The following is a 12,265-nucleotide window of genomic DNA, read 5'->3' on the forward strand; positions in this document are numbered from 1 at the left end:
AGGAAGGCAGAGCCCGAGACACCTGACAAGCCTGCTTGAGCCATGACTGAAAAAGCGCTTTGTCTTATGGCTACAGTGGGGAAGAGGCAAGAGTGTAACTGGGTCTGACTTCAGGATTCAGATCACAGTTTTCCCTGGAGGTGTGCATGGCAGGAAACAACATTACCCAATCCAGGGCCCTTCTAAATGCTGAAATTAATCAAGTTCCAGAACCATTTGCAACGGGAGAGCGTATGAGAGCATTCGAACATTTAATTACAATATTCTGTAATTGTCAAATCACCAGTGACATTACATAACGCTCTTGGTGACCAGTTACATGATGTATTTCTGTGTGAGGAGGCAGCGATGCTCAGCAAAGATGATGTCATCGCAGGCACCTTTTCTGCTCCTTCATCTTTCCCCAGAGGGGCCAATTCATACAGATAATTTGACTTGATTGTTTTTAATTACATTGTAAACATTTCAAAAAAATTCGAGGATGAAGGTGAACACAAGTCAGTTGGTAATAAAAATGCAAGTTCCAATTCTTCTTGGATGACAGACAAAATGAGTTTAATACATTTGTGCTCTGTGGAAAACAGGGAACATTAAAATTGCAAGCAACTGAATTTAATTAGCAGACCTTGTTCAAAACAGCCTGGAGAACCGGAGGGCCGGGAACTCGCCCTATCCACTCACGGCAGACCTGGGAGAGCATCCCGGTTCATGGTTGAAGTGAATTTGGTGGGGAAACAATGTGAACTAGCCCCTGGGTTTTTCCATCCAGCCTGACCTGGCAAGCAGATCTACTCAGAGCTTCAGCTGCTGATGCTTCCAATCCCTCACCTTACATAAGCCCTTCATTCATCAGAAAGATAGAAAAGTAGAGAAAATACATTCCGTGTTGAAAGATGGACTGCTGACTGCATTGCTTTCAAATGCAAGTAACTCCCAATGGTGAAGTTCAATTCCGACCTTCCCTCCACTAATAAATCATACTTGGCCGTGGTCAGTGGGGCCGTGCCCTGCTCTCCTCCCCGGAAGAAGTCAGTCCCTGGGAGAAACTGGTCCTGGGCTGACTTTTGAGTTGGTGATGCTTCCTGCTTCAGGAAGGGAATGTACGTTTTATCAAAGAGGGGGCCTTGGCTGTCGTGTTGTGTTTTCTGCTTAGCAAGGTCATCCCTTCTACAGCCCCAGAAACACACAGTGTGGTTCACACATTTAACTGCTTCAGACTGTCTGCAGTGGGAACCCTGTGGTCACCTGTGCTGTGGACTCTCTTTTCCTCCATTTCAGTTCAGTTCAGTTCAGTCGCTCAGTCGTGTCCTACTCTTTGCGACCCCATGAATCGCAGCACGCCAGGCCTCCCTGTCCATCACCAACTCCCGGAGTTCACTCAGACTCACATCCATCGAGTCAGTGATGCCATCCAGCCATCTCATCCTCTGTCATCCCCTTCTCCTCCTGCCCCCAATCCCTCCCAGCATCAAAGTCTTTTCCAACGAGTCAACTCTTCCTCCATTTAACTAGTCGCTAATCAAGTTCCATGAAAGAAACAGCACCTTGAACTCAAGCAGCACAACTTACCTAGAAAACCAGAATTTTCAGCAGGTTTCCTCAACCCCATAGCGGGATGATTCCATGAAGACATTCAGTGGAGTTTCAACATGCCTGCATTTCACTTACCAGAAGTGACCCTCCGGCGCTCCTGGAGCCAGAACAGGTGATCCAGTGAGAGCTGAACTGCTTAAGTGTTCATTCTATTCTGGAAACCAACACTGTCCCCACTTTATCCTGGGAATGTGTAGGTTGAATGTTTCCTTTTAAATCTCATTCTTCAGCCTCCCCTTAATTAAAATTACTACGAATGTGCATTTTGCATACGTTTTGTACAAGTGTTACCTTGTCTCTTGAACTCTGTGTAAATCACTTGATAGCACTATATTTGCAAAACTCAGCAAAGTGGGCTTCTTGCGGGTACAGGAGGTTTGACAGTTGAGGATTTTAGCCTTCCTTCCTTAGGAGGTAAGAACTTGTGGACAAAGAATGTTGGCTGCCATTCCAGTAAACAAGGAATACTGCCCATTGTCAAGCCATCAGCTGCTGCAGCCGCCCCTGGTGAGGCGAACTTGGGATGCAGAAAACCAGATACTGGCCCTTGACAGTGAAGATGCACATGAATGATTCCAGTGAGCCCAGACTCTTGCACCTTCCCATACACAGAAAGGCAGTAAAATCATCCTTAACCTGAGATGTCTGTTCTTGTAAGTCATCTTTTAATGTTTGACTATGTTTTCTTCTTCAACAAAACCAGCTATATATCTGCCCTTCCCTCTCTGGAACAGTCCCTCAGAGTGATCTGAAAGGCTGATCGCTGGGCTAGAGTCTTTAGTTAAGACCTGTGAAGAAAACATAACTGGCAACTTTCAGGTTGTGCTTTTTTTTTTCATCAACAAACTCACCCATGAAGATGGGACTCCACTCCATGCCCATTTGTATGAATCACAAGATAAGGGGGGGAAATGGGCTTGGGAACAGGAAGGGGGCAGCTCCTGCTGGTGTCTTGGGGATGTTGGGGCATAAGAATGAGGGCTCGGCAGGCAGGGGGTGATAGCGAGCCTGGGATGGGTGACCCCCTAGACTGCAAGTCCAGGTGCTGAGGGCTCACCCGGAAGTGGTGAAGTGGGGCACAGAGCTCACAGGAGGCTGGGAGGCTGAGCCAGGGTGGCCCCCAGCACCTCTCCATGCGCTTGACTTGAGGGCGGGCAGAAAAGAGACTAAACAAAGAACAGACCGTCCCTGAAAGCAATCAAAGGCTACCTCCCAGTTTGGGACCCAGTAAAAAACTATGTCCCTGTTTGAGGAGGAGGGCTCAGCCTCTCGCGGCTGGCTTGGGAGCACAGCTGGGGCCTCTGAGGGGACAGCCCCACCTCCAGCGACCACGTGTGAGTGGCTACAGGAACCACGGGGCAGATGGAGAGGTGAGACCAGCAGAGTAGAATGGGGGCAGGGTGCTTCTCACAGAGGAGAGAACAGGACTGGGAGCCAGGAGAGGCCCAGCTTCGAGGTGGGCTCTCAGAGCCAGGCGGAGTTGTCTCCACCTGCATTCCCTGGATGGTACGTCTTCAGAATGGCTTGGCCATAAAGCCGTGGTTTTATGATTAAATGCTCATTTAAAAGGGGGGGAATAATACAGCCCATGCAGTATTGGTGGGGGCAGGATTTTCTACATGCTTCAGATTTTTCAGTGGTTGCTAATGTTACTTTAATGGTCTTCTAGAAGAGTTGTCCATTTAAGACATTTTCTCGAAGATGTTGTTGAATCTGACGTACTATCGGGATGATGTAAGAGCTTGCTGCTGGCTCTCTGGGCACCCATGTCAGGCTGTACTTAGTAGGAGGTTGGTAGCCCTCAGCTAACAATTGGCTGCAAGTTGGACCGTAGGACTTCCCAGTGTGAAAAGTTTATTTTATTATTATTATTCTTGGCCTCAACATGCAGCATGTGGGATCTTAGTTCCCCAACCAGGGATGGAACCCAAGCCATGCCCCCTACAGTGGAAGGGCACAGTCTTAACCACTGGACTGCCAGGGAAGTTGCCCATGTGAAAGGCTTAATTCAAACCTCACAGTGGAGCAGAGCAGACGAACATGGTCCATGCAAATCACACCTCCAGCCGGCAGGCGTAGAAAGAGAGCCGTTAGCCTGTTTTCCTGAAATTCAGTCAGACAGGCTCACTTCAGGAGAAGCAGCTCTTTCATCTACCTCCTCTATCAGCCTCGCCACCAACTGAAATTCAGTGGTTTTTTTCCCCCACTAAGTTAAAAGACTATTAATGCCTGAGTATGCTTAAGTCTGGCTGAGCCTATTTTAAGTTCCTTGTTACGGCAGAAGGCCTTTTGCTATTTCTGAATTGGCTGCTTCTGATGGCCCTGCAGCCCCAAACTCTCTGTTGTCACCAGCAGAGAGCAAACCTTGGGTCAAGACAGCGTGGTTTCCTACTACTGTCTCAACCCTTGAGCGAATCGCTCAGCTTGGGGGCCCAGAGATTTCCCTCCTGGGACTGTCAACCGGGAGGCAATGAATTTTGTGATAGGGAAATTTTCCCATTTGCAACTGGGCTAAAATCCCCAATGAATTCCCCTGAACTCAGAAAAAGCACAAGTTTGTTGTCAAACTGGCATGAGCTGGCCGTCTTCTTGCCCAATAATAAAGGCCCTCAGAGTTATAACAATTATTACTGAGGTTTTTATTTTCCATCTGTGATGATCAAGATGTTTGAGGTAGTGCTTTAGTGTAATGATGAAAGTCAAAGCAACGTGAAAGCACAGGCTCGTTGGCCGTACCTGCCAATTTCCTTCTCTCCCAGTGTCTTTTCCTGTTAACGAGAGAGTCAGATCCTATGCTCCCATCCATGTGTAAGTGGAAAAGTACAGCCAGTAGCTGTGCCTCGCAGTAAACCCACATGACTGGAAGTGTGGGAGACCTTCCCACACCAGTGCTGCTCTGGGCCAGCCTGGGAGCCCCAAGTGGGCTAGGGTGCAGGTCTCCACATGAGCTGGGCGCTCAGGCCTGTGTGTTGATGTGAAAAATTTCCCTGGAGGACCCATGAGTAGTTCCATAAATACTTTTTTGGGCAACCTGGGACAGATTTAAGCCACTGTAAAAAGGGGAATCAGACTGATTTTATTTATACCAACACGTTGAAACTGAGAATGACGGCCCCCTGAGGAATACACACAGGAGAAGGTGATTAACTAGGTGTTACCTTTGAGTGGTTTGGGCCAAGTGACAGCTGCCTGACAAGCAGCATTTGTCCTCACGGCGGTGCTGGGTGTCTGACATGGAGGAGGCAGGAGTTTGGCCGGACATACGAGAGGCTTGATCTAATTTCAGCATCACTCTCTGGAGATGATGGAAGGATACAGACGACTTTGAAGTCCAACCAGTTCTGTCTTCAGCCATGTTCTATCCTCAGGACCCAGCTACTCTGCAGGCCTAGCAAATGGCAGATGTTTGACAGGACAGTGAGGCCAGGAGAATGAGAAGGAGGGGGTCATACGCACATCCTTAGGAAAATTGGCCAGACGTGGGCTTCTCAGCATAGGTGAGGAGCTGGGGGGCAGGGAGAAGGGAGGGAGGAGGGGAGAAGAAGGCTGCTGGTTCCAGAAGGTTCCAGCGCCATCAGAATCTGCATCCTCTTCCGAGGACTGGATTTCTGCTGCACTGTTTTATGTGAATTAGGATGAGCAATGAGAGACAATTTCAACCCAAACCCAGAGTCAGTAACTAGTCAATAGAAACGTAAAGAGTTTCTCAGGGTGAGACCCAGCTGGGTGGCAAGGTCCCTGGGTTCCTAAGTGACAGAAACTAAAAAAGAAAAAGGAAAGATGCAATGACAATAAGTAACTAGAATAACACTCTTGAGAGTCCCTTGGACAGCAAGGAGATCAAACCAGTCAATCCTAGAGGAAATCAGTCCTGAATATTCATTGGAAGGACTGATGCTGAAGCTGAAGCTCCAATAATTTGGCCACCTGATGTGAAGAGCCAACTCATTGGAAAAGACCCTGATGCTGGGAAAGATTGAGGTCAGGAGAAGGAGGCGACAGAGTATGAGATGGTTGGATGGCATCATCAACTCAATGGACATTAGTTTGAGCAAGTTCAGGGAGGTAGTGGAGGACAGGGAAGCCCGGTGTGCTGCAGTTCATGGGGTCGCAGAGTCAAACACGACTTAGCAACTAAACAACAATGAAAAGAAAAAAGAAAAGAAATTTAAAGCTTAGACGTTATTTTAAAAAGATACATGTAAAAGACAAGAAAATTAAAGAAAGTCAAAGCTAACTAAGGACCATAAAATAATTGAAACCCAAGAGCTAAGAAACCAAATAGTACAAAGGAATTTAGACAATTAAGAAGTCCTGAGCATTGAGTGGTAATAAACAAATGAGCTACAACCTAATTTTTAAATGAAGGCATCAATAGAAAATAGACAAATCACAAAAGAAGAAATGTTATGACCAATTTTAAAGACTGTTCACCTCCTTAATAATAAAAAAATTCAAAACAAGATAATGGTGGAATAACTTTGAAAGATTAAGTTGGAAAATACAAAAGTAAAAGATAGCTTTCTGTGTTGGCCAGGGCTAGAATGGGGAGGCAAATGCTCTACTGTTTGTGGAGAAAATTGGTGTGATCCCCTTTGGTGGGGTGACCTGGGAATCTGCATTAAGAGTCTTAGAAATATCTTTTGAATCCAAAATATATACATCCAGGAATTTATCTTTAATAAATAATCAGAGATGTAAAGAGAGCTATGGCCTCACCCTTTTCCAAAGGGAACTCGGGAGCCTCCAGGATGCTTCTAGAAGCACCAAAGGCCTTCTTAGTGGCCACAGAGCCTTGGAACTTCCCAGCATTAGTCATCTCTTTGGCTTGAGGCCATTCTTCAGAAGGCCTGCACAATGCAAATCTGGGGAGAGGTGAAGGTTCTTCATCAGGCCCCTGAGAGCAGAGACTCAAGATCACCACAGGAAGGACCACGCAGGGACAGGGAGGGGTGGCTAGTCGGTCTAGGTCAGATTGTGTTTGCTCACTGGTGGGTTATAAGATCAATGTAGTATGAAGGATCCAGAATTAAAAGAAGACATAACAACGCAACATTCAAGATGCAAAATGCATGATTACATAGACTATATTACTTTTAGGAAATCGAACTTTTATACCTGTGGGCCATGGTGTGGGACTGCAGGCAGCAGTGGCTTGGCTCAGGGGTCAGATGGCTTTTCCCGTCTTCACGTGGCTGAGGCCTTTCCCAGACAATGCCAGCCCAGCTACTGCTTAATCCAGTGAAGCCTTTTTGCAACTGAAAAAAATAAATAAGATGCAGCCAATCATTCTAATAATGCAAAAGGAAGTGTCCCTCCTTCCCAACTCCTGGCACCCCTTTCCTGAAGCCACCTTCCAGAAGACTTCTATGCCTATTACAAGCACACATCTACCCCTTTTTTCCCGCCCTTACTTCCTCCTTTGTAAAAAAGCATCTGAGAGCACATTACACATATTCTGCACCTTGCTCCCTGCACGAAATACAGATTTTGGCTCATAAACTGCAACTTCCATTTTCCCTCCTGCAGCACAGTATTCCGTCACATGGTGCTCTGTAGCTTTTCAAAACCAGCTCTGATGGACATTTAAATTTAGCGGGTTTAGTTGTGGCACATGGGATCTTCAATTTTCACTGTGGCCTGCGCCTGCAGGATCTTCAGTTGTAGCACTTGGGATCAGTTCCCTGACCAGTGATCGAACCTGGGACCCCTGCATTGGGAGCATGGACCACGCTTAGCCCCTTACACCACTGGACCACCATGGAAGTCCCTGTTTGGTCTTATTAATAATGCTGCCACGAACATCTTCACATAGCTACACTGACTAAAAAAATCCACAAATTAGAAGTTGAGAGTTACATTTTTGGGGGTAGACATACTAAGGACTGATGCCAGGGAGACAGACTTTCAGGTTGTTTAGAAGGACTACTAGGGAGGAATCGGGGTATATAGGAGTTTTTGCAAAACAAGAGCAAAAACAAACCCAGGTTGTCAGAATATCAAATGATGACTGTTAATTGAAGAAAACCAGACATCTCAAGTTAATGAGTTTAGCACTTCTCTCTGTATGGGAAGATGCAAGGTCTGGGCTCACTGAAATCATTCCTTTGATATGCACTTTAGCTGTCTAGGGCCACTATCTTGACTTTCTCCATCCCATCGGGGTGCATCACTGGGGAGGTTGCGGTGGATGCTGGCTTGATGGCTCCAACATCCTTTGCTCACTGATAACGGTGGGTGACTTTCTTTGTCCATATCTGTCTGTGCACTTGTGCAGTGATATCTGTGGGATAGATTCCTACAACTGGAGTCCCTGGATCACAAGATCTGTGCATTTTAAAATGATTTTGACCGACATTGGACATCATTTTGATAGACACAGACATCAAATCTGGTTTGTTCTGTGGCGGTGGTACCAAACTCTTAGTGCCATTCTGGTGCCTGGACTCTGGATCCAGGCTCCCCACTTCCCTTACAGCACCCCACTGGGCCTTTCATCATCAGAAAGTTCCTCCTGCCACGTCTTTACACTGCTGCCCTCCCACTCCCCCTACCCCAGCGTTTCACATTCAATACCATTCAAAAACCTTAGTCTTCTTGGATATTTTAACTTTCCTTAATTGTAACTGTTATCAAAAAGGCTTGGTTCACTCAGTGTTTTACGAAAAATTTAATGGTGCTTTAATTTCGATGAGACTAGGAAAAGGAAGTGTGTTAGTTTCCTAAGAGCGCACTCTTAGAGATTACTTCCAGAAACAGCCAGAGCTTAGGGAGGGTCCTGCAGCTCATGTGTTTGAGCACCTGGATCTCCTTTGAGGCCAGAATTTTATAGTAAGATCTGCATGACAACTCAGGCAATAATGAGATCAAGTTCACTGCTGTTTCTGAAAATGCCCTTAGAACATCTGACGATAGTCTCTTGGCAACTCCTGGCTGGAGATTAAATTCCTATTTAATGATAGAAGGTAGAATCTTTCATTTTTGAGTAGTACTTAGTGGCTGATTTATCAAAACATAATCTATTATGATGCTAATTGCTTGCAATTTTGTTTCTGGAACATACTAAAAGAGGCAAGAACTGCCATCCAATAGGATGAATTACAGGTGAATTCTTTATGGCTAAACTACCCGCAAGGTGTAGCGGGCAATTTTGAACATGCAAGCAAGTTTCATTGGGGGAAAAAAAACACCCCAAACTTGGGTAAATATTTCACATCAAAATTAGATCAAGTAACCATTACCTCTCTTTTAGTTGTCACATTTGGTTTCCTTCAGTAGATTTTGAATTTTCTCCTAGGGTTAAGGCAACACATTGAAACATTCTCACACTTCAGAGCATGGAAGATGTGATGTACCACTCAGCTAACATCCAAACACAAGTTTAAAATATGCTTGCAAAACCAAGGTTCTACTTTTATTATGGGGATTACCATGACCATGACCAAATATGAGCTACAATAAACATTTCACCTCCACAAGGATCATTCCTGAAGAGGTGGATGTGGTTCAAATATGTATTGGATTGCACTCCAAGCCCAGATAAGCTGCCGATTCTCTAATGTCAGGGAAGTCAGTATAAAGTTGAAGCTAAAAATCTGTTAAATCCCACTTCATCCTTACTGGGGCCCTTTTTCTTAGAGCTCAGTGCAAAGGAGGGGAGTCTATAAAATACGTACCTAACAAAGCATGTCAGCAGCTTGAATGGAGCAAACCAGTCCAGATCTGAGAATTCCAATAAATAAATGAAGCCGAGCATTTATTGCCAACAACCCTGTTACTGGGGCCACAGAAAACTGGAGCTGGGCAGCTTGGAGGCGGGAGGGAGTGTGGAGCCGGGAAGACAATGGAACGCGCCCAGGTTGGATTATTTATGGCGTGGTGATGAAGAGACAGCTTTCCATATGAGGAGCAGCTTAAGAGAGGAGATGCAGAGCTCGAGCCGGAAGAGGCCCAGAGAAAGAGAGAGAAACAAAAGGGGACATGAATAAAAGTGACAGCTAATAAAACAATACAAATCTAAACCACTGTAACTTTCAGAAATAATTTAGGGCCAAAATAAAAAGAAAAAAATAATTCTCATTTTGTTGGCTCCAGGACAACTTTCCAAGAAGCAAAAGACATGTAAGTGAAATGAATGTGCTGCTTTTAAGACCAAATTTGCCTCTGTGCCTTCCTGGCTGTGAGTTCAGGAGCTCCCGAAGCTGGGTTTAGTCATAGAAAGGGAAAGGGGTGATTGTGTTGCTGTTGCTCACATATCCATTGTTTCAACAAATATCATGCAGTGTTCCTTGTTATGTGCTGAGCAAAGACACAGTCCCTGCCCTCAGGAGGTTTATGGTCCAGCATGGGAACATGACAAGTCCATTGTCAAGATCAGGACACTGGGTGGGGTCTGTGCTGACAGCTGGATCAGGGCCAGGGGAGGCCATAAAGGGAATATGTGGCCGACGTGCAGCTTGGAATAGAAATAATTCAGTGACTTTTGCCTCTTGGTACTGATTAAAAGGGCTTCGTTGTGGCTCAGACCATAAAGAATCTGCCTGCAATACGGGAGACTCAGGTTTGATCCCTGGGTCTGGAAGATCCCCTGGAGGAGGGCATGGCAACCCACTCCAGCATTCTTGCCTGGAGAATCCCCATGGACAGAGGAGGCTGACTGGCTATAGTCCATGGGGTCACAGAAAGCTGGACAGGCCTGAGCAACTAACATTTTCACTTATTTCACTGATTAAATAGACACTTACCAAACTTCCATGATCCAAATCCCAGTCTGATTATTTAAAAATTAAAATGTACTTTTTTAAAGATGCAGATTTCTGCAGTTCTCCATTGTTTTTGTCCTTGAATTCTGGACAGGAGGCTGACCTGAGCTGTTTTACATGATCCTCCTGGGGCGTTACATACCTCTTCCTGGAAGTTTGGCCAAAAGAATAATAAATATCAGCCACCACCTACTCCCTGGCCGGAGTATATGCCCGACGTTTTACATGTGTGGCCTTGACCATTCACCACAGATGCCTCGAGGTGGGGTCATGGCTCCTATCTTACTGGAGGGGTAGTAGAGCCCAGAAAGGTAAGTCCTAGGCAGTGAGCCTCATGGCACCTTCCAAACGCTACTGGCTTTGGTTTCTGTACATAGGCAGGGACTGCACCAGCAACACGGATGCACCCTAGGAAGGCTTGTCAGGCAAGGCCTCCGCCTGGCTTGTCAATTTGAGCTGATGCCAAAGTTCTTTTTTCTATCCTGGCTGCACGAGGTTTTCGATCTTCATTGCGGCACGCGGGATCTAGTTCCCTGACTAGGGATTGAACCTGGGCCCCCGACTGGAAACGTGGAGTCCCAGCCACCGGGCCACCAAGGACGGCCAACCTCCAAAGTTCTTTAGCTAAAATATTCCCTCTTTTCTCCCACCTCCTCAGTCAGACGCCTCTTCTCAGAATTCCCATGGAGGAAGTGTCACCATTAAGGGCCAGAGACTCCTTGGTGGTACTGGGCTACTCCCAGTGTAACTCAGGGAGCACCCTGATGAAAAGGGGAGCCTGGCCGAGGACTTCACGATAAGCCAACTGCATCTCCCCAGCTGCATTCTTGGCCCCGTCCTAACCTAACCCTCTCTTTCTTTCCAGAGGCTGTCTAAGCCCTTGCTGTCTCACCCTCACTGCAAGAATATGGGCCACAGGTGAGAGAGTCCCTGCGACTTCGGGGACTTCGATTTTACATACGGGGTGGATGTACTCTGTCCCCGCACCTTTGCCCCCACCATCCTCCAGACCCGTCCTCTGCCCGAGGCCTTCTTGGCCAGTATTTCAAAAACACTGCTTAGAGGGGCTGAAGAGCCACTTTAGAGCTAAACTCAAGTTTCTTGGTTTGAACTCAAGTAGTATTCATGGTAGATCTCATTTTTTTACTGTTTTCGAGACCACTCTTCCAAAAACAAACTAGATGCTGTGCTGAATGGTAAAGTTGTCCTGTGACTGAGTTCTTAAAACACCACACAGCATAGGTCTGATATTATCTAAGACCAGGTAGAGCGTGATCGATGGTGGTGGTGGTCTGTTATGACCCAGAGGGGTAGAATGGGGAGTGGGTGGGAGAGAGGCTCAAGAGGGAAGGGATATGTGCATACTTATGGCTGATTCACACTGTTGTACAGAAGAAACTAACACAATATTGTAAAGCAATTATCCTCCAATTAAAAATAAACAAAATGAGACACTAAGAAAGATAACTTAAGATCTACTAGCTCGTCAATTAGAATTTAGTTCTTCCTCGGTTTAGATAACTTCCTTTAACACAGAAAACTGTTATGACTCTGCCCTGGCCCAGCCTTGGGCACTGGGCTGGCCACGAGTATGGCGCTTTCAGCCAAAGGCTGGGACGTGAATGGCTTGAGAGCTCCAATTCCCCCATTCCGAGAAAACGATTTTGCAGTCAGGATGGCCAGAGACTTCCGACGGTGATTTTTCTGATTCTAGTTAATTTCCTAGGAATTTAAGAGGCAATCATTTACTCTTGACTTTCAAAGAGAATCTGAGCTTGAAAGGCACAGTTACATCTAAAACTGACGGGTGAACGACAGCACTTCCTGGGGAGGGAGGAGAGGCAGCTCACACCTCGGCATCTGGGCTGAAGCACCCTGTTCATTCTTCGGGTTGTAAATTTTCTGCCTCA

The sequence above is a fragment of the Bos grunniens genome, chromosome 13 (assembly GCF_055505025.1).
Source record: "Bos grunniens cultivar Pamir isolate PY7600 chromosome 13, Bosgru_T2T1.0, whole genome shotgun sequence".
Lineage (NCBI taxonomy): Eukaryota > Metazoa > Chordata > Mammalia > Artiodactyla > Bovidae > Bos > Bos grunniens.